The sequence below is a fragment of the Ochotona curzoniae genome, unplaced genomic scaffold, assembly GCF_017591425.1.
Source record: "Ochotona curzoniae isolate NIBS_2020 unplaced genomic scaffold, NIBS_Ocur_1.0 scaffold_4701, whole genome shotgun sequence".
Taxonomy (NCBI): Eukaryota; Metazoa; Chordata; class Mammalia; order Lagomorpha; family Ochotonidae; genus Ochotona; species Ochotona curzoniae.
The window spans coordinates 73493145-73513416 of NW_024467122.1; the positions used below are offsets into that span (position 1 = coordinate 73493145).

Here is a 20272-nt window from a genome sequence, read left to right on the forward strand (position 1 = left end):
GACCTGACCCAAGCCCTAAACCAGTCTGCGGTCACAATTGCCCCCTCTCCGTACCCCGCCCCCATCAACATCAAACAACCATCTTCTGGCCCTCCCTTTTCCCCGCCCCCTCTGGGCGGGCGTTATCCAATAGCGTCTTGGCTTTTGGGCTAAGGACATCAAAAGCAGCCAATTGTTGAGGAGCTCTCCTCTTGAGGGTCCAGTCTCTATTCTGAGGAGCACTTCTCCTGACCAATGAACTGCCCGCCGGGTGCACTAAATGCAGAAAGCGAATAGAGTAGCGGCTGGGCTGCCCAATGAATAGGCAGGTTTCCGCGTTTGGGGGCGTGGTGGAGGCGGTCGTCAGGGGCGTGGCGGCAGTTGCTTGGGCGGGGCCGGTAGCGGCGGGAGCTGCTCTGGCCAGGGGTTCCGGCTGCACATCCATGAGCGCAGCCGGCAGCCGCGGAGCTACAGGAAGCTGGCTGAGGAGAGAGCTGGGCCGCCGCGGTCAACCACGCACAGGTAAACCCGCGGCCGAGCGGGCTGCGCCGAGCCGGGATCGCGCCCTAGCTCCGCCGGGCCGAGCCCTGGAGCCCCGCGGTCTTCGGCGTGGCTCGGCCCTACGCGCCGCAGCCTGGGTGTCCTGGCTCCTCGGGCATCCTCGGGGGACCTGTCGCCGACTCGCCCGCCGCCGGGGCAGCCCGCATCTCAGTGGGGTTGCGCCCCCTTGACAGCTCTTTGTCCCTTTCCTGCCCTGGCTGCGGCCTCCTGGTTGCCATCCCCCCGACGGATGCGCAGTGGTGGGGCCTCTGGGGTCTGCGGAGGGGTCTGTCGGTCCGAGTTTAGTGAAGGAGGTCCGGGATCGCCAGCAGAAAGGGGAGGGTCGAGGGACTAGGTTTCAGTCCAGCCCCGGGTACCTCAGAGGCCTCTGTTTCCGGGGTCCAGAAGCGCACGCAGGACCGATGGGTTCAAGTTGTAAAGGAGGCAGGGTTTGGCCCACTTGGAGGCACGCTGACCGAGTTTGGCTCCTTGTGGGGCACTGTTCTAGGATAGGAGCTTCGTGGGCTTTCCCCCCAGCGAGAAGTATCCAACAGTGGAAGGGACTGCCTGCCAGGCCGGGAAACTGGGACCTCGACCTTGGGAGTGTCCAATCAGACGCTGGATGACAGCCACCTGTCAAGGATGCTTAGAGAGGATTCCCAAAGGAGGACTGCATGGCCCATCTGGAGGGCCCTTCCCCAGCCGCAGATGCACTTTCAGTGAGGTCTAGCTTGAGCAAGATACCTGGGAGGTCCTCCAGGTCCCACGTGGGGATGTTCCGTTTCCAATCATGATTGAGAAGTTTCAGCCCTCCGGAGTGTTAGCAAAGCGAATGGGTCATAGCAAAGGGCAGAGGTTTGTTTAACGGCTGTGAAAACTCCTTCCTTTGAACTGTGTAGTCTTAGTTGCTCTGTTTTGGTTGCAGCAGCTTCACCCGCATTTCAGTTAGCACATCCTAGAACTAGCTCAGCAAAGGGGGGGTCTAGAGAAACTACAGGTGTGGTAGAATCCGTGGGATGTGTACTTCAGCTTCCTGAGGGCCATTTCATTACAGCCAAAGGCAGCGCCCACTTGGCCCCTCCACGCCCCCCTCTGCCACTGGCCCAGAGGAAGAGGTCATGATTTCCTGAGGTCAGGGTGAGAATAGCGTGCATTGCCGGCCATTAGCTTGGACTTGTGCGTATCAGAACTGAAGTCACCATTGAGAGCACGTATATTTCAGTTCCTCAGTGCTCAGGCGACCAGCTAGGACTGCTGTGCCCCCTGGCTGGCGGATCGTCGCAGAGCCTCAACTATGGCTTGTTCTGCTGACCCTGGATCCAGGCCACGTGTGGCTTGTGTTCCATTCCCAGCTTGAGTCTCTCACCCTAGGGAACCCGAGGAGGTGAAGGGCACAGATGTGGGTGCCTGAACGTCTGGGTTTGAATCCTTGCCCTGCCCTTTGCTGTGTAAACATTGGCACATTACTAAACCTCTGCGTGTTCCTTACTTCCTCACCTTTGAAACAGTAGTAACGCTGTTCCCTTTAAAAGGGCTGGGTTTGCTTTAGTTTTTTTAGGGGAGTGTACAAATTACTGTCTGAAGAATTTGAAACAGTGCCTAGCAGATAGGAACTATTAAGTATTTACTAAATCTGATTTTTTTTTACAACTTTTTCTTCATATCTACCACTCAATTTTTTTTTTTTAAGATTTTTTTTTTTTTTTTTAATTTGAAAGTCAGGATAAGGGGAGAGGTGAAGACAGAGAGTGTCTTTCCACTGGTTTACTCCTCCAAATGGCCACATCAGGAAGGGCTGGTCTAGGCTGAAGCCAGGAGTTCTATTTAGCTCTCCCCCATGGATGGCAGGGGCCTGCTTGGACCACCTTCTGCTGCCTTCTCAGGTACCTGGGCCGGGAACTGAATTGGAAGCAGAACAGTCAGGACTCAAGCCTGCACTCCAGTGGGGGATGCCAGCAGAGCCAACCGCAGTTAACCTCCTGCACGACACACAACGCTGGCCCACACCACCAACACATTCTATTAGGAATTCATCGTTCCCTTGCCTGTTTCTCAGTTCGTTAAACACATTCCAGATTTCATTTTGGCAGAGGCATCTGCAGGGGTTTCCAAGTCACTTTGCGTGTTCTTATATATTTGTCTATCTTTTATTGAATCAGGTAATTCACCTTCTCTATTGGAAACACATTCTTTTGAGATACCTTTTTTTATTTTTGTATTTAAAGGGGAAGGGGACTTCTCAAATTGCTAAACAAAGTCCCTGATGGTACTGGTCGCCATGATGTCCTGCCAAATATGAATGCCTGTTCAGCCTGGCTCCCTAGTTGTCAGTGTGGTAGAGCTTGATTATAAATGTATGAATGCTTTTAGATTAAGATTTCATGAGCCACTGTATTAAGTGCTTTTCGGAAGTCCAGGGATCATGTGTCAAATGCATTTAAGCAAGTTCCTTAGTTATTTGAGCGGGAAGAGCACCAGTAGGTCTGACTGGCCTGCCAAAAGCAGGAGTGTGTGACTGCCTCTTCCTGGTTATCTGTCTTGTTCACTGGCTTTTGGTGTTTTTCCTGTTCCGTTGGAGAGCTTGAAATAAACCACAGGGCAAGTGCAATGGAATGGTCTTTTCCCGTTCGTTTTATCCAGAGAAGTCCTATGTGTGTCTTTTTACTTTGATTTTCTTTGTCACTCTTTTCAGTTGGCCCCTCAGTTCGCGAGCCACCTTGCTTTGATGGAACGTTGATGCCTGTCACCTGTATTCTTTTGCGGAAATCCAGTCACCTGTGCTTTTCCCTTCTTTCCTTTCGTAAACCTGTTTTCTAGATAAACAAAGATGATCGCTGTTCACTAGTTGGCTCCTTTGATTTATTTTTCTTGAGAGTTGATCTTGAGTTTTGATTTGCTGTTGTTTTGGTTATCCTAGCTCTCGCACTGCTCAGAATAGTTTTGGTGTCTGCTTCAATGACAGTATGGTCCCCTTTCCTTCTTGCTGTCTTTAGCGTGGTGGGAGGGCTTCTCATTTGCCGTTACTCCTGGTTGTCTCCACACACGTCTTTCTTCTGGTAGCGCTGGCCGGACCCACAAACTGCATAGTGATTCCCACGACCCTCTTACAGAACTTCTGCCCTAAGCGCAAAAGAACTTATTTATCTGATTTCTTGCCTGAAATCTGGCTCTTTGGAAGTCTTGAGCCAAAAGGCACTTGCAGGTAGATTGAAAGTGCCATGACATTATTGCCTCCGATCCTAAGATATTCTGATTTTTATTGCATGTGTGCATTTTGAGTACTACCTGCCCAATTTAAGGTAAGTGACATGCAGCATGAGGGTTTTAACCTTTCCTGTTGCATTTTGGGCTAAGCTCTCCCCAGGAATAGAGTGTACCGGAAGCATAGGGTTGCTTCTTGATGTGGTCTGGCACCAGGAGTCACATCCCAGTCCACCTTTTAGACTAAGATGTGATTAAGGATATTTTTAACCTCTGTGCTGCACTTTCTGTATTGATGCTATACAGGTGCTGACATTATCTCCTTTGAAATGTGTGCAGCTTTTTCTGTTGCCTTGACTCAAAAGTACTGTGTTTGGGGATTAAATGTTTTCTGTTTACAAAATGGCTAGCATGACAGATGGTAAAGCATGCTTACTGAACCCATTTGGGCGGAGGGCTTCCTACATGGGGACCCATTTTCTGATCCTTTGCAGTAGTTAAATAGCCATCATGTAAAAAGCTGATTAGAGAATCACAACGTTGATACCCTGGAGTTTGCCTGGTTTCTGATTTTCTTTTGTGACCTTTAAATTTAGATTCATTAAGGTCAATAAATCAAGCATCTGGTGTGTGCTAGAACACGGTGGACCAGATTAACAAGTGTTTGGAGTGTTGAAAAGATAATTTTGTTTTTAAATAGTTTCTGTTAATTTTCTGTTAAGGTTTTTATTTTTGTAATTTTTATGTTTTTAATTAATTTTTTAAAAATATAGCTAATGCATTCACATGATGAAAGAAACCATTTGAAAGGCACAAAAAGTTCAGGAGTTACATACATCTCTCTCCACCCTGACCTCTGTTGTCTCATTTTGTTTCTCAGATGCAAGCTGAAGTTTCCTGATTTTCATCCTTCAGAAGTGGCTCATGCCCTTCAAAGATATTTTATGCATCCATAAGTAAATTCCTGTGAATATTGTGCACACACATACACACCCCTGTGTGCACAAGTGCTTGCACCTATATGTGTGGTGTGTGGAGCTTTGCTTTATTTCACCTACGATTTCTTGGCAGTATGGAGTTTCCACATCATTTCTCATGAAGGCCATCTCATCTACATACCTGCTTGCTGTTTCTAAGACTGCGGCAATATCACATGCAGAAACTAAAGCTGTTGTGGATATTTGGGAGCAAATGTTTGTCTTCTCCAAGTCCTGCAGCTGTTAGCTTGAGAGGAGGCTGTGTGAGGTAGGGCTTCTCCTGAACGCCATACCACAAAGAGATGGCTAAGGAGTTCAGAGAAAGGAGGAGTGCGTGTCAGACTGGGCCCTTGACTTTGACCTGCAGGTAGAAACTGTGCAACTTCACAAGGGAAATTTGCTGTCTTTCTTTTTCCTTTTTTTTTTTTTTTTTTTTGGTGTTTTCTCTCTGCTCTCTGTTACAGGCCTCCTTGCTTCCCTAATACACATCTCTGTGGTATCCAAACCGTTTCTTATCCCGACAGCATCCACTCTGCCCTTGCTTTTGGGCATTAAAGGGCACTCCTAGCCTTCATCACCGGCCTTTCTGTTTGAGTAACTTTATTGAAGTCTCCCACCCTTTATCTGCTGTCACTCACTTCTCTGTAAAGAATCCTAACCAAACCTATGGTTAACCTTTGTCACTCTTCTTGGAGGTGTTTCCCAAGATCTGCAAATCACTCTGCCACTTCCAAGGTCCAATTGTTAGCTAGCTTTGCCTTGCTTGTACTCTTTCACTGGTGCTGGCTTTAAAAGAAAAGATTTCAGGGTTTTCATGTTGGAGTTTTCTGTGGCTGTGCTTGTATTGTAGATAACAAGATAAACACTGATTTAAGAGTGATCATTTTTTGATTGCTCTCGGATCTTGCCTATTGCATGCGTTTTTTTCTCTCGTCTTTGATTATGCCTTAACTTTGAGCTGGCTTTTATTTACCTCTGTGTCTGATTGAAAGTCACCTTCCAGTGTAATCTAGAGTCATTGCGTTCTGGTCTTTGCTGATTGCTGGGTATCCAGCACGGATAGCGTATTTGTAACGTGATGGTAGGGATATTGTGTTATCAATTACACTCCTGCAAGTCTCTCTTGCATAGGAGAAATTTTGGAAAACTGTCCGTGTTCATACAATAACCGCAGGCATGTGTTTGTGTACTCTTGCCTTAGTCATGTCACTCAGGGCAAGAAAAAAACAAAAATTGGGAAGTCCAACATAGGATTGTTTATCTTCCATCATCATCAATTTCATTTAAGGAGAATAATTCTAGCACCAGGATTGTTGGAAGGTCAATATCTCAGAATCAAGAGAACCTTTTAAAGACAATTTTTAGTTTGATAAAATGGCTAATGACCTTGGAATCTTAGCATTTAGAAGGGCCAAAAGTAGAGGATATTATTCAAGGTATGGTTCTACTTTTAAAAAGTTTTCCTAAATGGCACTAAGCTCATTTCTTGCTGGAAATCCAGGCTAACCTAGCAGTAGCATCATTTGGTGTCTTTGGGTGGTGTGGACCACACAATGTTGAAAATGCAGTTGGCAGCATTGGACGTTGTCCTTTGACACCAGAGTTCTGCGTTTCTTCACATCTAATGTGTCACATTGTGATTCTGTAGGAGTAGGAGGTGACTGATACAATCTGTGGCGATTGAGTAAGACCCCATGGCAGCGTTTGCATTTTCATTCTTTTGAAACTTGTATTTAAAATGATTAAATTCATGATCTAACATGTCAGCTGGTGACAGAGATTGTTTCTGAGATAGCATTTGACTTCTCATCCAGGTCTCCATCATATTTTTTGCTCTCCTTTTGTTGCAAATTTCCCAATCCAGCACCAAGAACATGTTCTTGAGGTTTCTTGAGTTCTTGTTGGATTAAGAACATTCAGACTTTATGCTTTCATGTTAACAATAATTGGAAATTTTAAGATTTGCTTACTTTGAGCATCAGAGTTACAGAGAGAAAGGGAGAGACAAAGAATCTTCACTCACTGTTTTACTCCTCAGATGGTTGCAGTGGCCCAGGATTGGGCCAGGAGATTCATCCAGGATTCCCACATGTGTAGCAGAGCCCCCAAACACTCGAGCCATCCTCAACTGCTTTCTCAAGCCATTAACAGGGAGCTAGATCAGAAATGGAGCAGCTGGGACACTGGCCAGCACTCACATGGGATGTTGGTGTTGCCAACAGGCTCTATCCTACCCCAATACCAGCCTCTGGAAATGTTTGAGCACTGGATGTCTGATTATATCAGGGCCACCCACATGGCCTCATATCCTCCATTCAAGTGTGAGTTGCTCATGAGCTGGGACCAGGAAAGCCGCTGTAATAGACTGAAGTACAGAGGTGGGCTTAGCACAGGAAAGGCCGAGAGCAGGGATGTGGGAAGGGGGTTGTTGCACTGCCCCACTGGCACAGGCCCTCGGGATGCTGACATTGTCAGTAGGCATCTACGCTCTGAAAACTGGTATCAGTCTCATTACCTTCATATAAGTTCATCAGAATTTTACTTGTGTTTATTTACACATTGTTTTGGTCTCCACAGATATAAAAGTGCTAGAAGGAGTTATGCTTGTTCATTTTAAGAAATGATATAATAAATAAGGACTGAATACAAGTAATTTCATTTAATTAAGAACTGAACACAAAGAGTTAATGCAAAGTAAACCAGGGAGGTTTCGTAGGACTAGTAGGCTCACTTTAGAGGCCACTTGAACCCTGAGTTCAAAGGACCTTGATGCAAGACTTTTAGCTCTCCGAGGCAGAGATTTCCTGGCATATTTGTATCCTGCACAGTTCCCTTCTGTGTTTTTGAGAAATATTAGTCAAGTTGAAGAATTAGCAGACCTTGTTATCCTAGGTGTACATGCAGCCAATGCTTTTGGCTCACGGTAATGAAAAGGAGCCCTCTGAAAGTAACTTCTCTGCTTCTTCTCTGATTGTCTCCTTTAGGAGTGAGCCATGACGTTTTCTTATTGATGTTTGCATGACCTGAACGCTTGCCAGGTTGACAATAGCTGGCAGTAGCTAAAGGCTGTTTGCCACATGTGACTCATCAGCCCAAGGTCGGTGGGGACTGTGGCTGGATGCCAAGTGAGCTGGGTCTCAACCAAGACGATGTCCTGTTGCTTGTGATCATCACCCATCCCTTTATTATCCTTTATTTGTGGGGATTTAAAGATGATATACAATAGGCAGTATTGTATGGCAAACCCCCATACTCCTTCACCCACAGCCCACCTACATGACTGGAGCTGTAATTAATCCATGGCCACTCGTGTATCCTCTATTATTCTAGCTACGTTTCCTCTAAGTTGCATTAATTTAGACTTAAATACAAAACATCATATAACTGCACCTATAAATACCTCTCTGATGTCTTGCATAGAAATGGACTCTGTAACTAATCCCTATCATATGTAAAATCAATAATAATTCTCTAATATTAGATATCCAGGCATTGTTCTCATTTCCAGTTTAAAAATGTCATAATTGTTTTTCTTAATTCTTTTTGAATCAAGATTCAAATAAGGATCACGTATCTTGATTGGGTTCTCTCCCTGTTATGTTTCTTTTGAGCCACAAATTTCCTCCTTCTCTTTTTTCCCTGCAATATATTGGAGAAACTTTGTTCTGTAGGGCATTCATGTATGATGGCATGCAAAGGGTGCAGTAAGGTAGAGTGTGGAAAGCCTTCCTTCCCGGAGGGCCAGATTATTAATATCTTGTATATTTTTCTTTTTTATGTAACTAGTAGCTTATTATGCAGGTTGTCCTACTTGTTTTGTTTACTTGAAATAATGCAGTTTGTTTAGATTTATTTATTTATTGTGCTTTTTTTCAAATGTAGAGAGACATCTTCCATCCACTGGTCTATTCTCCAGATGTCCATTATAAACAGGGTTTAGCTAGGCTGAAGCCAGTGCCTGGAACTCAATCTGGGTCTTCCATGTGGGGGCAAGGATCTGAGCATGGACGTGCCACATGTGTTTCTTCTCAGCATACACATTAACAGGAAGCCAGAATGAGAGCCAAGCCTGGATCCAGGCACTGTGATGTGGGAAGTGATTGTCAACACCTCCCTAGCACGGCACATTTTAGCACATTTTCATGTGCAGAGTGGTGTCCTGCTAACTTTCTCATGTGTCCAATTATGATTCTCTGTCTCTTAAAGATGAAGGGAAACACGCCACACCTAGGGTTTTACAATTGCACTGGAGTCCTGAGGGCTGAGAAACATTCTTTTTATTTTATTTTATTTTTTTTGGATTTTCATTCAGCATTTGTCAGGCCCTTTTGTTGCTGACACTGTACAGGTTTTTGTCCTCAGATGTTCCCTGGGACCTGGCCCCCCCTGTGCACCTCCATGGGCCGTACTCGGTCCTGGGGGGGCGGGGATACTTTCATGAATGTTTTGCTAAGCTTCCAACCTCTCACACTCCCTGCCATGTGGCCCATATTCACACTGTAGGCTTTAGGCTCTCAGGTTCCAAATACCCTGGCTGCAGTCCCCTCTGAAGTTCTGATCATAAAAATAGAGTGCTCACTCATTCTTGTCCATGACAGTGAAAAACGCATTCATCTAACTAGTGAAATGATAGAAGATGCCAAGTAGATTATAGCCAAGAATATTTTCCCCATTTAGAAAAGAATCTTTCTTTCCCTCACTCTGTCAGTAATATCGTCCATCAGTGATTATTGTTGACACAACTACACAGAAAGCTGGATGTTGCATTGAAATCTTCATTTTGCTGCTGCTGCAGAGCTTATACAAGTCATTAATATCACCCATTAGTGATTATTTTTGATACTACTACACAGAAAGCTGGAGGTTGCACTGAGATCTTCATTTTGCTACCGAAGAGCTTATACAAGGCATGTAAACAAAGAGACATGACAGAGCTTCTTGGGTTGGAGTTGAAGTGGTTGGGTCAGTCCAGGTCTTCAAATGGTCACCACAATGGAGCCGTGTCTTGCTCCTCTGCATTGCTAGAGCCTTCCCCTGGCCCAGGGAGGGCCTCTGTGCCCTAATGTCCTTGCTTGCATTAGTAACTCACATAGCTGATGTGAGTAGCAAATGAGGTAATGTCTGAGGATGCACACTGTACATAGTAAATTATGGACTTGGTCTCCAATGTCAACATCAGCTTATTTTGTGACATGCTTAAGGGGTCAGTGAGGTAATGTTTTCAGATTGCACACACCTAATGAGCTGCACTAATAGGAAATTTTAATATCAGATAGTTCTCTCCCTTCATTTGCAGAACTGGTGGTTTGAAGATAATGGTGTCAGAGTCCAAGCATAGAGCAGGGTTCCAGGATGAGAGCCTTCGATCCCTAATGCCGGTTCACAGGTTTGATATTTGGGTAACAGCCTAGTGGACAACCTAATGGTCCAGAATAGAAGAACTTCTATTCTGGAAACAACTGTGTGATCCAGTTGTTTCTGGTAGAAGTTGACTGCATTGGGGTTGGCAGAAATGGCTCACATGCAAGTCTCTGACCAGACCCAACATTGTTAAGGAACCAGACATTCAGCTCTGGACTGGGACCCATTCTAGCATTGGTGAAGTATGCCCCTCCCTTGCCTTCTCTGGCAGTTTTCCAATTTTAATTATAATAGAGGATACTCTAATGGATGGCACTTAACCTACGCTGTCTCATGCCTCAGAATGACTCTACAAGAAAGGCCTTATCATCCCCATTTAGTGGGCAAGGAGACTGGTATGCCAAGGGGTTATAAAACTTGCCTGAAGTCATACAATTCTATATTTAAGGTTTTTTCACCTACTTGAAAGGCAAAGCAACAGAGTGGGGGCAGGGTGAAGAGAGATCTTCCACCCCTTGGTTTATTCCCTAAATTGCTACAACAGCCAGGGTTGGACCAGGCTGAAACCAAGAGTCCAGAACTCCACGTAGATGTCCCATGCTGGGCAGTAGCCCAAGCACTTCAGCCATTATCTCCTGCCTCCTGGGATGCATTAGCAGAAAAGTGGATGGGAAGCAAAGTAGCTGGATTCAAACCAGCAATTGAATTGGGGATGCTGGCATCGCAAATGGCTGCATCACAAAGCCTGCCCCAAAGGGGCTGCTGTGCCTCAGTTCCCCTGCACCAGCAACTCCTGAGTAACCCAGCTGAAGCTCAGAAGCCACATCTGTCTGTTGCCTCTTTACCTTGCACACCCAGAGAAAGTGACTCAGTGAATCAGAAACATTTCAATACCAGTTCTTCTGGTCTGTTTCCACAGACATTTTCAGAATTCCACAGATGCTTGGAGAAAGGGTTTTTCTGTTTCCTTTGGATGTTATGAAGGAACCTTATTTTGTAATCCTACCAATCTCTTGATCTAGGTTGACCTAGGATTAATTGTGTTTCTGTTTATGGTTTGTGCACCAAATAAGCCCATTCTGTTGGAAAATGTTGGACGATTTTGTCACATCTTAGAGTAGCAGAAATCACCAGTCTTCTTATGGTCTTTGTCTTCCTCCGAGTGTCAATGATCATTTCCATCTGCCCCATCTCGAGAGCCTTTCCCATCTGCTACCTAGGACAGCTTGCCCTCACTTTGAATTCTCTTTATGAGGCATCAGTTTCTGATGTAGGCTTATAACTAAGTCCAGTAAGGTGGCCTTTACACAGAGAAGAAAGAAATGAAAGAAATACAGCACTGGATGGTGGCTCCTCTGAGAGAAAGCTGAACATTTTTTCATTTGGGGAAGGATAATTATTTGCCTGAACTTTGAAGTGTTGTTTCAGATATTCAAAAGCCACTGAGCTTTCTCTTTGGGTGCCGTGGTGTGGCAGTTACTAAAGGTCCATAGCTCTCAGCCTCACGTGATATTTCTTTATAAGAAAATTCTGTTCAAGAGATCACAGTGGTGATGCTTTTGGCTAACACCTCTCCAGCAGACTCAGTCAGTAAATAAGTATTTAGGAACTTGCCACTGTATGCTAAACCCCTAAATTTAAGTTTATATGTAAATTAATGTAAACATGAGCATTGAGTAAGAAAAATCCTGCCACATTAAAGCACTATGAATCATCACTTTTAGGTAAAGGTTAAGACTAGCAGATTTTCTAGTGATGAAAGGATATTTACAAAATATGAAAGTGAAACACTATATTTTAGGGCTGGGTGGATGGACCCTCAGGGCAGCTTCCTGTATTGTTCAGCAGGTTGTACAGAGCTAGTTCCCAGTGATGCTTGAATAGGGGATGAAAATACTTGCCCAGCATAGCTGTGGGCTGGGTTGTACTTAGCCAAGTAAATGCTTCTCGTGCCTCCAGCCTCACATCCGTCCCTCAGCTGCATAACATAGCACGCACAGCTTCGTGCACAGAGCCACAGTGGCATGTGTGTGGCGCTATCTTCCAGGCTGACGTCTGCATCCCCTGGTAAGCAAAGCACTGAAGCTTCTTTTCAGGGTGACTCATTGTCATTGCTCTCCAACCCATCCAGCTTCTGACTGCCTCACATTCTCAGGCCTTAGCTCAGCTAGCAGCCTAGCCTGATGCCTGTTCTTCCTCTGTCTCACCTGCTCTTCTGTTCCATCTGTTCCTGTGGCTTCTCAGCCATAAGTCTGCTTCCTCTTTTGTGCATGCTTGGTTCAAATTTATCCAGTATGTACAGCTAGTATTCAGAGTTTAGTAGTTAGTTATATACAGATTGGCACCATTTTCCAATTATTCCATGGATGCCATGCATTATACTTCTGCTGTGGTCCCTGCCAGAAATTAGAATGGAGTTGATTGATGCCTGTGGTATTCCATGGGGAATGGGGTGGTACCCTGTGATGTTGACACTGTTTTCTGTGGCTTTTGTCCTCTTCATTTACAAACCACCACTTTATCCAGGAGGATGCGCTTCACCTCTGCAGGTGGATGAATTTGGGGTACATGAGATCCTTTTCTTTCCCAGGCACAGAGAAGTATCTCCCCTACTTCTGATAAAAATCACCTTTTCTGCTGGCCAGCTCCTCACCTCCCAGGGAACTGACAAGCAGCAGCACTAGTGCATCAGGAAATGCAGGCAGTGAGCACAGCGGCTGAGTGTGTGTGCTGTGGAGTATTTTGTAGAGGTAGAGTGCTGTGGACTCGGAACAGATGTCTGCCTCTCACAGCCAAAATCTGGACACAAACCAAAAGAGGAAGGCTGCTGGCAAGCTAGGATTGGCAGTTGGGATTTGTCCTCTAGCTGTCAAAATGCCTGGGAAATTTGTTTCCTGAGCAGGAGGCGGGAGGGAGTGGGGCCCTGAACAATAGTAGTAGGGTTTGTGTTGGACACGGGGGAAAAAGGAAGATTTGAAGTTGTAAGCTTATTTGTGCGTCTTTACTTGCAAAAGCAACCCACTTGGCTCATCCCCCAAGTGTGCCAGCCCAAAGGGCTTCCTTTTGGAACTATGTTTTTCTAGATTGTTCAGTGTCCTTAATCTTTGAAGATTTGATAAAACCGAGCCCATACTGCCTGGAGACCAATCTCCTAGCTATTGCTTCAAAGATAACATCATTCTAATCTTGAGATTTTTTTTCTAATGTCTCACTTTATTTTTAATAATGTTTGCATCGTTGAGGGATGCATGCCCATGTAAGCCTCCATTTAGGGTGGAGAGGATCAAGGAGTGGAGGAAGGTGGTTGGGATAACTGGTTCAGTTCCTTTTTTTTTTTTTTCTCCTTTGTCTGCAGGGGAACAGAAGGGGGGCCATTCCTGGCTGCCAAACTACATCAGCACCTGGGGTTGGGGGACAGCCACTCGATGTCATGTTAGAGACTCCAATGTGAGGAAGAGTGTTCCAAGGAGGTTGCTTGAATGTGTTTTATAGTTCTGAGATGTCATCAGCTTCATTGCAAGGGGTTGAGAAAATCTTTCCGTGGTCTATTGACTGACCAGGTCCATCTTAGTGCATCACCGGGCCCAGACACTTGCTGCAAAGCTTGACTAGGAGAGTTGTCCAACCTATTCTGCTCTTGCATCCTCTGATGAGGTGTTGGATGTCCCTTGCTAGCCTAGATAAACTGGCCATCATTCCCCATAAGCATCTGGATGTGCTGTCCACAGACATCAGCAACTGAGGAGGCCCAGTCCCAATTCTGCACTCCGAGAGTGAATCACATATCTTGTGGTTCTCCCTGTGGCCAGAGTTTGAGTACAGTGATCTAGTTGGGAAGTCCCCCAGGAAACCTCACTGGGGTGATGTTAGACTTGACTTATGGTGCATCAGCCAGTGTAGGGTCAGGTTTGGTTTGTCACAAGCACCAGCCAGGGGCTGCAGCTGCCTGGTCAATTCTAGAAATATATTTTTAAAAGGCAGTTTTCTCTAAAGAGTTCAAAAGTATTTTTACAAACCTTATATTTGAGTATATCCATGGATATTTTTTTAATCATAAATCCTTTTTAGCCTCAAATTTCATCAACTTCTTTCCCTCGGTAACCTGGACTATTACCTTTCCTCTCCCATTTTAATAGGAGAAAAAGCAAGCTTTCATAAAGTTTTAAGATAATTCACCTGAAGTCATTAGGCAGAAGCTGGGTTCAGACTGAGATTTTCTGATTCTAAAGCCTGTGTTGTTCACCTGTTCCACATGGGGTCAAAATCCCAGCAAGGGTAAGTAACCTGCTTAGCGCTACACAGCACAGCACAATCAGGAGCAAGAATAACCCTAGATGCTGTTGGCAACAAGTAATGTGGAGACACAAATCAAATCCCCTCCCTCCTCTGGCATTCTGGATCCTGCACGTGGAGGTGACAGTCTTGATTCTGAGAATCTGCAGGACTGATAGCAGAGGCTCGATGATTCTGGCTGTTTTCAAGACCAGATAGGTGACTAGCCCACTCACCTCTGCTTTCATTGTTAACCCGATGGAGGACTGAGCACACATCAGTCCTCCATATCCATCTGCCCTAGCTGGTAACATTTGTCTTTGACTTGGTCACAGTGGAGAGCATGTAACCTCCAAGCTTGCTACTGCAAACTGGCAGAAGATCTAGTTTCTACTCACAGCATTTGAGGTATTTATAAAACAGAAATAAGTAAAGCATGCCTTGCAAAGCTGTCCACACCATGTGCTCTTGCCCAGAAAATTTTCTTTCAATCTCAGAAGGGCAAGGAGCCCAGCTCCTTTCCTGCTTTCCAGTCTTGTGTAAAGGGGTGTGGTGGCCGAGCTATGAGCAGAGCTATTACTGTTCCCTCAGCTGGCAGAATTCCCCTTCAGAAAGTCCCAGAGCTTGGTGGGGCAGAGAGTAAGGTGCTGAGCAGAGTAAGTCTGTCCTTTAAAACAAAAAAAGAGTCTTGGCTTGCTGGTCGAGTCTTCTCATAGGTACACGTCTTGATACCTGCCCATGTGAAGTACAAGAGCATGGGAGTGTCAATGGTCTGCACAAGTGAGACATATGCTCTCGTTACGGCCTAGAAAAAAGTGTGTATGTGCATCAGCCAAGTACTGTGCACTGACCTGGCACCAGGCGCTTTGGAAACCAGAACACTCAGGATTGGGTACTCCCAGTTCTTTTTATTCTCCTTTTCTGTCGCAGCACTGGCTGAAACTTGCTTCTCTGTGTGCCCTAGTGAGCTCCTGGGAATCAGTGGTTCTTCAGTCAAGGGCTATACTAGGCACTGGCTTCTTGCCCTCGCCTCCAGCCAGAATCCAATTTCCTCCCCTAGGAAGCTGGTGCACAGGCATGGAAAAATGGATGGGGTCTGTGTAGTGAATCTGGGGGACGCTCACCTCTTCCTTCAGTTGTGCCCTGCTCTAAAACACTGATCAATTGGGCACTGAGCTTGTTGGATTCTGGTCAGCTGAGATTTTGTTTTAGATTTAACAGAATTTAACTACAGTAGAGTTTTTTAAATTACCTTTTTTTTTTTTCATTTATATTGAAAAATCAGATTTACAGGGAGAAGGAGAGACAGAAAGATCTTTCATCTGCTAATTCACTCCCCAAATGGCCACAACAGTCAGAGCTGAGCTGATCTGAAGCCAGGAGCTTCTTCCAGATCTCTCATGTGAGTGCAGGGTCCCAAGGCTTTCAGCTGTTCTTTGCTGCTTTCCCAGGCCACAGGCAGGGAGCTGGATGGGAAGGAAGTGAGGCAGCCGGGATACAAACTGATGGTTGTAAGGTGAAGACTTTAGTCACTAGGCTATGATGCTGGGGCCTTAATTACCATTTTTAGAGTTATTAAACCTCTTTGTTAAAATGCCTGTCCACTTGGAAAATTATAAAAACCCGGAGAAGAATCACCTGGCTGATGATATTTTAGAATTTTTATCTATGTATTTACTTGTTTGAAAGATACAGAAAGAAAAAGAGAGAGAACTCCCTAGATGCCAGCAATGCCCTGGGGGTGGGGGGAGAGAGAGCTCCCCAGATGCCAGCAACAGCTGAAGGGGCAAAACTAAGACCGGGGAGCACAATTCAGTTCTTCCACATGGGTGGCAGGAACCCAGCCACTTTGTGCCACTGCTGCCTCCCAGGGTTTGCTTTAGCAGGAAGCTAGCATCAGGAGCAGAGCCCGAGACAGACCCAGGCTCTGTGATGTGGGATACAGGTGTCCTAATGGGCATGTTAACCACTGGACCCCTGATTATGATTGTTGTTTATTCTCAGATGTAGTCTTACTGGTTTTACAATGGCAAACCGACTAGCTTAGCTTTTAACTAAGCGCTCTGCCCAGTTTTTCTCTAGTAGAAAGAACCAGTCTTTTCGACAGGATTGTTTGCCAGTGGCAGGGGCCAGCTTCCCTTCCCTTCACATGTAAAGTGCGCCATTAAATGTACGCATTTATACCACTGACTCAGTCTTCAGATATTTTTAGTTCAGTGAGTTTCTTTTGTGAAAAGCTCGTGGGTTACTAGCCATGCCTGACATTTAAATGCAAGGTTCACGTTTTCTCGTCGTGGGTGATTTTTCCTTTCACTAGGAACTTGTAGGCCATTTTCTGACATTTTAGCTTGATGCGTATATGACTTAGGACTTGGCAGAAGAAAATGGTTAAAACTTGTTACGTGAGTAAATTTACACAGAAAGGCCAGTTTATGGTCTTCATTTTGCACACAACTGAGAGCAGTATTAATGTAAATGCATTTAATTATCTGCCAACCCCTGTGCTTCTCTTTGACCCACTTGGGTGTGAAGGAGCTGACTGGTAGGCTCTGTGCGTGAGAAGGTAACCCAGGGCCCTTCTGCTGCCTGTCATGTGCCAGCACCTAAGCCTGCTCTGGACCTCCCAGGCAGCCCTGGCTGGAGTTATTTCAGGAAAACATTCAGTGCTTGTTCTTTGAAATAAATGTCTCTTGGCAAATCCTGAGAACAGTATTGGCCCGACAGTTGCCAGGGCTTTTCCATCATTTGTGGTCATAGGGGGAGGAGGTGGTCGTTTCTGTTGATCCTTAAACACTCCAGCCTGCAGTACACACAGGCCTGGACCAACACAAGCAACAAGAGCTGGAACTGGGAGCTGCTGGCCAAGGTCTCTCTCCCGTTAACTCTTACTGGGAGGCGAAGGTCGACCTAAGCCATCAGAGGGTGTGCATTTCTCTGTGGATGCTCTCCACAGCCTCCTGGCGGTACCTGTGTGCCAGATCCACCTTGTGGTGAGGAAGAAACATTGATAGGGTGCAGAGATGGATACTGAAGTGTCACGGGACTGACGTTGACACCACAGACTAAGCTGCTGACTATAATTGCAGCATCCCATATAAATGCTGTTTCAAATCTCAGCTGCCCTACTTCTGATCCAACTCCCTGCTAATGCATCTGGAAGGTAGCAGGTGATGGTCCCTCACCACCCACGTGAGACCAAAGCAGAAGTCTTGGCTCATGCCCAGTCCTGGCTGTCACAGCCTTTTGAGGAGCGATTCAGCAGTTGAAAGATCTCTATGTCTCATCTCATCTCTCTTTCTCTCTCTGTAACTTTTTTTTAAAGATTTATTTATTTTCATTGGAAAGTCAGGTTTACGGAGAGAAGGAGAGACAGAGAAAAGATCTTCCATCTGCTGATTTAATCCCTTAAATGGCCACAACAGCTGGAACAAAGCCTGTCTGAAGCCAGGAGCCAAGAGTTTCTTCCAGGTCTCTCACATGGATGCAGGGTCCCACGGTTTGGGTCATCTTCCACTGCTTTCTCACGGCACAAGCAGGAAGCTGGATGGAAAGTGGAGCAGCCAGAACATGAACCAGTGCCCATGTGGGATCCCAGTGCTTGAAGGTGAAGGATTAGCCAGTTGACCTGTCACACCAGCCCCAACTCTTCCCAATAAAATTTAAAAATCTTAAAAAAAAAAATAGAAAGAGACAATGCTGTTTTCCTAGCCATCTTTGTCTTCTGGTTTGTTCTGTTATTTCCTTTAGTTCATTCTTTCTTTCTTTCTTTTTTTTTTTTTCCTGTGAGGCTCGGACTTCTTTATGCAAATGGAAAATGCAGGGGAAAGAATCTGGCAGTTTTCCTTCCGGCTTTCTCCCTAAAGACATCATAGCAGCTATCTTTAAGGTTACCCACTTTTTATCTTAGTTGCCACTAGAAAAGCTAAAAGGTTGGAGTGAGCTGGGGTTTTGTGGCCTCTACTGTCTGCCTGCTGGGTGTTGAGCATTGAGGCCCGCCAAAGGCTTCCCATGCTGGGCCAAGGTTATCTTTCCTGGTATTAACATTTGCTATGGCAGCCAAGCCAGCCAGGAGAGTGGAATCACACATGAGAAGGAAGCGCAGGTGAGCGGCAGCATTTCCATGGGCTGAGGAGAAGAGCCCCAGGAAGGAGGGGTTCCAGAAAGGGACCCCAGATTGGTACAGCTCAGGACCTTCAGCATAGAAACAGGAACAGTTCATGTTGGAATTATTGGGGAGCCTTACTGGCTGCCCTAACTATCCACTCACTTGCTGAGTCTAATGTGGTCCAACTTATGAGACTCAGAAGTGAGTCCAGGAGTTAAGTAAACTTATTGAACAGAGCCAGCAGTCAATGAACCAGTTATTGTGCCTCTCTGGGGTTAGGAAAGGGTGTCTTTTACATCTTTCAGGATGTTCTGTTTGTCAGATTAGTTTATTGAGGCATAATGGAGGAAAGTTTAGTGTTAGCGATAATGACTAATATTTTGGAGCACTTACTGAATACCATGGGCTTATTGGTATAAAGGGCATAGCTGAAAATAATATAACTAGTTAGGGAAAGAACATGGACTGTGGATAATTATAATCTATGAATTTAGGGGTAAAGTGCTCTGTGAAGCAGGTTGGAAAAAGGGACCTTTTTTTGTTACAAAGACGATTCTATTCCTGTCTTCTCCAACCAAGGACTGCAATTCTAGCCCCTAAAATCTCCGTCTTTTTGAGCCGAAGTAGACCTCTGGCATCATCTACTTCTGGTCTGACCTCTCATTTTACAAATGAGATCCTCAGGGCCCAAAAGGTTGAGTGACTTTTTAGGTCACCAGCCAGGAGTTGTAGGCACTAAGACCTTGGTCTCAGGCTTCACAAACTGGAGCTTCTTCTAGTGCCAGGGCCCTGTCTCTGGCTGCTTCTGTGCCTCCATCTTGCAGTGGTATTCTCCCAGGCACCAGAGATCAGAGCATAGGAGGCTCAGCCCAGGCCTTTGCCACTGGTAGAAATACCAGTCAGTCATGTCTTAAGAGACCAAGGCAATACTGAAAGTCCCTTTAATGACTAGATGTTGGGGGCTTGGCAATAAATAGCGTGGGTTTGTTCTTGTACAGATCCCTTTGCAGTGCCTGAGTATACTTGTCAAAAGTGAGGGTGGGGAGGTATGGGAAGGACTGTCAGGCTAAGAAAGGAGTGACCCAGGTACGCAGGAAGCCTGGCCCATGGTGGCCATGGAGATCATGTGGCAGATGGGATACACTTCTTTTCCCTCCTGCACCACCCGGGCCTCCAGTTCTCCTGTTTGGGCTGTCATTTTCACTGGGTTTCATTTGCCTAGAGCAGAGAAGGGCACAGAAGAAAATAGTGTAGTGAAAGCTGGGTTTGTTATGTTCAGAACAGGTTTTAGAATGTTTGTATGTCATAGCAGGTCAGAGTTGAAAAGAATGAGCACCATAAAACCACTACAGCAAGATAGACTTAAAAGGACTGTGAAGCGGTTTGTTCTAAAATGGACTGCAAATTCCTGGTTTTGTACAGTTGATGCACTCTATACCCACACACTACCTTACTCATATTTACATCTCTAAACCTATTGGCTACACCACGTCCTGCTTTAGATATGGCAGCTCCATCATGTTTCATTTCCACCCCCCCCCCCCCGGACTAATTATCATTGTCTCCAGGTTTCTGAAGTACAAATGAGCTTCTTAACATGAACTTCTCTCCTCCCTCGTTGAAATGAGAATTTTCGGCGATTGCAGTCCTGCACAGTGCTGGGCACAGAGTAGGTCACCAGGTATATAAGCTCAGTGGACATCAAAAGGGAGCGCCTCGGCCACGTGCCAGAGAACTGACCTGTGCCTCAGGACTGCAGGCTCAAGTCGGATAAGAGCTGCATACCTGGACCACAACCATTAAGATCACTCACAGGATTACCTACCCTAAATGGAGT

At 45.6% G+C, this 20272-nt stretch overlaps 1 protein-coding gene across 2 annotated transcripts in view; it reads left to right on the forward strand.

Moving 5' to 3' along the window:
• Positions 1-396: 396 nt before the first annotated feature.
• LOC121149301 (monoacylglycerol lipase ABHD2) overlaps positions 397-20272 on the forward strand; it is a 99262-nt gene continuing 79386 nt past the window's right edge. The window contains exon 1 of one of the 2 annotated variants that reach the window (XM_040969811.1): positions 397-501. The gene's annotated coding sequence lies outside the window, so the exon portion shown is untranslated. Of the gene's footprint in view, positions 502-6885; positions 7795-20272 lie in introns of those variants that run through there. The other variant, XM_040969813.1, reaches the window with a different exon arrangement.